Source organism: Triturus cristatus, chromosome 12 (genome assembly GCF_964204655.1).
Source record: "Triturus cristatus chromosome 12, aTriCri1.1, whole genome shotgun sequence".
Classification (NCBI taxonomy): Eukaryota; Metazoa; Chordata; class Amphibia; order Caudata; family Salamandridae; genus Triturus; species Triturus cristatus.
The window spans coordinates 818,556,208-818,561,786 of record NC_140595.1 but is presented as its reverse complement, the minus strand read 5'-3'; positions in this window follow the sequence as shown (position 1 = coordinate 818,561,786).

Sequence of the window (5,579 nt, the reverse complement as noted above, 5' to 3'; positions counted from 1 at the left end):
ACTGCCCCAAATAAGAGAGGGGGACTTCATGGTCACCGTGGACCTGAAGGATGCCTACCTGCACATCCCAATAAACAGAAGACACAAGGGCCCTCTAAGGTTCAACATCGAGCAGGAACACTACCAGTTCACAACCCTGGCCTTCGGATTAAAATCGGCGCCAAGGGTTTTTACAAAATGCCTGTCGGCAGTCGCGGCCCACCTACGAAGGCAGGGGATCCATGTCTACCCCTACTTAGACGACTGGCTGGTCAAGGCAAACTCACGCGAGAAGCACGCAAAACGCGTAACAGACACACTGACGAATCTGGGGTTCTCGATTCACTGGGGGAAAGTCATCGCTGGAACCAGAGCAGGTGAAGATTTTCCTGGGGGCAAAAATCAACTCCCTGAACAGCACAGTGGTGCCCAGCGACAGGAGGACGGATGCCCTACTGAAGGAGACGCGGCTCTACCAGAAGGGGCGAGCTCTGACAGTGAGGTCAGTGAGCAAGATGATGGGGATGATGGCGTTGTGTATCCAGCTGGTGCCGAATGTACGCCTGCACATGAGACCATTCCAGGAATGGCTACAACGGCAATGGTCACAAGCAAACGGAAGTTGGGAGGATCTAGTGGTTGTTACGCACGCAGTGCAGGAGGAGATAACTTGGTGGAACAGAGACAACATGACAGCAGGGAGAAGCCGGACACCACCAAACCCAACAATGACCATTACCACGGACGCATCGCAAAAGGGATGGGGAGCGCACATGGACAACCTCAGAGTGAGGGGTCTGTGGGCTCCAGCAGATGCGGTTCGCCATATCAATTACCTCGAGTTGAAAACAATCCTGCTAGCCCTGAAGGCATTCCAGAGGCACCTGTACAACCAGAGGGTGTTGGTTCAAACAGACAACACCACGGCAATGCTCTACATCAACAAGCAGGGGGGGACACAGTCGTTCCCTCTCTCCTCTGGCACAGGAGATTTGGAGATGGGCCATACCTCTCAGGATAGATCTACTGGCAATTCACCTACCGGGGAAGGACAATGTGGAGGCAGACTGGCTGAGCAGGCAGACCTCGGCGTCGCACGAGTGGGAGCTCAATGGCCAGGAAACGGAGAAGCTTTTCCGGAGATGGGGAACTCCCACAATAGACCTATTTGCAACACGCCAAAATGCAAAATGCCAAAGCTTTGCGTCCAGGCAACCAGATCAGCAATCCCAGGGAAATGCCCTATGGATAAGCTGGTCGAGGACATTTGCCTACGCCTTTCCACCGATACCCCTGTTGCACAGAGTGCTCGACAAGTGCAGAACCTCTGATCCTAGTGGCTCCGCAGTGGGCAAGACAGACATGGTTCTCACAAATTCAAGAAATGGCACAAGGCAATCCATACAGGTTCGAGAGGAGAAGGGACCTGCTCTCCATGCAAAACGGAGAGGTCCTGCATCCAGAGCCAGAGACCCTCAACCTGGCGCCATGGCTCCTGAAGACCTAGAGTTCGCGCACCTTAGATTGCATCCTAGCACTATGCGAGTGCAACGAGAGGCAAGGAAACCAACTACACGAAAATGCTACAGCGCAAAATGGAAGAGATTTACTGTGTGGTGCAGGAAGAAGGGCCTGCAAAACAGAATGACGAGACTCAATAGTACTGAGGTACCTCACACACCTTCGAAAGAGTAACCTCTGCTCGAGCTCCCTAAGGGTACACCTAGCGGCGATCATTGCCTATACCAGAGGTGAAAAGGGTGGAAGTTTCTTCACTTCGCAGGTGGTGAAGAGATTCATGGAAGGAGCCAAAAGAATGGCCCCTCCGAAAAGGTTGCCGCCGCCGGCATGGAATCTAAACGTGGTTCTGACGGAGCTCATGAAGGCACCGTTTGAACCCATTCACAAGGCCACACTGCAAATGTTGACGATGAAGACGGCCTTTCTAGTGGCCATAACCTCACTACGCAGGGTGAGCGAGCTTCAAGCACTAACACTACAGGAACCCTACATTCAGATTCACAAGGACAGGGTAGTCCTGAGGACGGACCCACACTTCATGCCCAAGGTGGTGTCGGCGTTCCACATGAATCAGAGTATTCAGATACCAAGTTTCTTCCAAAACCCGACTTCGAACGCAGAAAAGGCCCTGCACACCCTCGACGCAAGAAGAGCGGTGATGCACTACATTGAGAGAACCAAGGAACTCAGGAAGTCGAAACAGCTGTTTGTGTCCTTTGCTACTAGCTTCATGGGTAGGCCAGTGACTAAGGGCACCATCGCTAGATGGATTGCCCTCACTACTCAATTCTGCCACAAACAGGCTGGACAGGAGCTAGCGGAGGGGCCTCAGGCTCACTCCACAAGGAAGAAGGGGGCCACCGTTGCTTTCCTGGCGAACACGCCCATCCAGGACATATGTCTGGCGGCAACTTGGGCATCTGTGCACACGTTCACGAAACACTACTGCGTGGACATTCAGATGAACAAGGAAGCACAGGTTGGACAGAAGGTGCTTCAACACATTTTCAACGACCAACGCTCATCTACCACCCAGCCGCCACAAAATTAGGAAAACCGCTACAAAGTCTATGCACAGCATAGTGAATCCAGAAAGATTCATGCTGCAAAACGAATAGTTTCTTACCTGTCGGTGTAGTTTTGCAGCTTGAAGATCTTTCTGGATTCCCTAGCGAACCCACCCACCTCCGCCAGGAAGATGAGGCTGGAGGAAGAGGGGGTAAAATGGAAAAGATCAGAAGGAATGAAAAATTACAGAAAGATGGACAAGAAGGATTAATCAATCGCCTAGGGTTAAAAAAAAAAAGGAAAGGGAAAAAAGAACACGAAGATGGCGCCCCACAGGTGGGACTTCCGCAGGAAGCACTAACGACGTCACGGGAGGTGCACCAAATGGTGGGTCGTTGCCACCCACCTGGGCTACAAAAACAAAAAAAAAAAAGCAAAGACTACGAATCCGGACCCAACCACAAGATCGCGGAATAATGCACAGCATAGTGAATCTAGAAAGATCTTCAAGCTGCAAAACTACACCGACAGGTAAACTATTCGTTACTTACCTTCGGTAACGATGAATCTGGTAGAGACGTTGTTTAGCCGCAGATTCCTTAACGCCCACCCATTCTGCGAGGACCTTGCCAGGTGGGCGTTCTCTGCTTTGCCTCTTTACAGTTGGCACTGGTCTTCATCCAATGTGTTCAATTTGGTGCAACCCTTTTATGATTTACAGTATGCAGCCAACTTCCTTCAGGTGGCTTCTCTTCCTGTAGAGCGGAGCTTTTTGCTTCGCCTTCACCGGGAGATTTTCCTTCCTTTTCTCTGCATTCCTCCACCCTGGTCCTTCCAGTGTGGGATCTTCTCCTGTTGCTTTCCCTCCCTCCCGCCTCCTCTTTCAACTTAGGGATTTTATCGCCTATTCAGCCGTCTTCTTGGGATTTGATTGGCTGTACTTCAGCTTTCCATTACTATAGGGGAAGTGCCATTCTTGTAATGCCTTACATTTGTTCTTACTGTGCTCCACCCTTGTTGGCCGGCACAGTTCTACGTTGTAATAACAGTCTATCTTTTGTCTGTTGGGATATTCTTCCCTTGTTACTCAGCCTCTGGGGAGGGTCCACGCTTCGCTTTTCAGGGTTGTTTCTCAGAGCGTTGCTCTATCCTTTACTTCTTGGTTTGTAAGACCGTGTCTGGTACTGTTCTTTCTGATGGTGTTATGCACCATCCGATTTCTTTATCTTACGGATTTTTCCTTCTTCGCACAATGTTCCCATACTCTCACAGTTTTGTTGGTGGTTCCGTGTTGTGCCACGGAAAAGTTTCTCCGAAGAAAACTGACGTCCGCGTGCCAGAAGGGACTTATGTGACCTCGCTGACGTCACGTCCATGGACGACTCCATGGTGCAGAGAACAGCTCCTGGTGCAGGTTTTTGGCACCGAAGGTTTTAGGTTACTAGTTTAGGCTCCTACAGTGATGACTGTGATGTAGTGTGTGAGGAAGAGTCACATGAGAACTATTCTAAGAATCCAAATGAGAATCATAGGCTGATGTTGCCTTTCCATAGGTTTCCGCCAGCTTGATGGTTCCGTGAAGCTTTTAAGCTACAATGCATCACCTAAAATGTAAGATTCGAAATGTCATGGATAGTTTTAAGAACACTCTAGGTGAAAGTCCTCCACATGAATGACCTTCCAGAAGTGAAAAAGTGAATGAGACATAAGAGCTCTGACTTGTGAAAGAACAATTGGAACAAGTACATAATTGACACTGAATAAATCTGCGAAGAACACAAAAAACAAGCATTTACAATGCAATGGGTCTCGCAATTGCGAGATTTTGAGCTATTGGCTTTTGTCGAGTACTCGACTCCTGGTGCAGTTGGGATGCCCGGGTTTAAGTCCTGTAGGGTCTGCTGTCGGAACATGTCGGTGGTGGACCGCACAATGTGTCTCTTATGCCTGGGGCACGCCCATGACCCAGAGGTGTGTCCTGATTGTCGGGCCATGGCACTGAAAGCTTTGCTAGAGCGTTCCCGAAAGTTGTTGGAGGCCTGGCAATCTGTTCCACGCAGATCGAGGTCCCGCTCCGGTGGGAGGTTGAAAGACTTGTCGCGGAGCCGACACCATCGCTCGTTGGACTCTGGGACAGGTAAGCCAAGGCGCCATAAAAAGTCGCAAAAGCGACGTCGCTCTTCGTCTACCCATCACCGATCGTGGGATGCGGTGGAGGGGGCGGGGTGGTCACTCCCCCGCGGCTCCGGTGGAGCCTCCGTTGTTGCCTGCGGCTTACCCACCTTTCCCGGGTCCACAGGCGACGCAGGAAGAAGTATGGGTATGTTCTTCCCCACGTCTGATCCCTCTGGAGCGCCTTCGGGCCCCATGGACCCGTGGGGTGGTTCTGCCGCCTTTGGCCCCGGCTACGCCGGCACAATACCCTGCGGCGCCTCTGGCGTTGGGGACGGCGTCGGACTGTGTCTGGCCTGGATTGGTCTATTACCCAGCCGATTCCCATTCCAGGTGATTATCCTATTTCCCCGGGCACCTCGTCCTTACCGACCTCTTCAACAGCCGGTGGTCGAAGGGGAGTACTGGGAGGAGTCTGAGGACCCTCTCCCAGCTCAATGCGAGGATGAGCCAGAGTGGGAGGGTGATATGGAAGGTCCAGGCGATCTGGATTTCTCTCCACACCCTGGTACACTGTCCCCTTCTTCCGTGGCTACGGAGGAGGTTGGGACTTTTTCTGTAGTGTTAAGTAGGGCGGGTGAGGCTCTTAACATCTAGCTCCCTTCTGTGCCTATCAGGACCAATCTCCTGACCGAGGTGCTGCAGCCAGCGTCGTCCTCCACGGAGCAGCTGCTGCCCTTCAACGACGCACTTACTGACATCCTGTTGAGTACCTGGAACAAACCTAACACAGGGGTTCCTGTAGATAAGGGTGTGGAACGCCTCCATCGACGGGCGACCCCAGCTTTCTCACACCACACCCGAGGCCTCAGTCTGGTTGTCCAGGCTTCCGCCTCGCCAAGCGCATTTCCTTCTGCTCCTCCAGACAAAGAATCTAAAACTGGAGCAGTTTAGGAAAA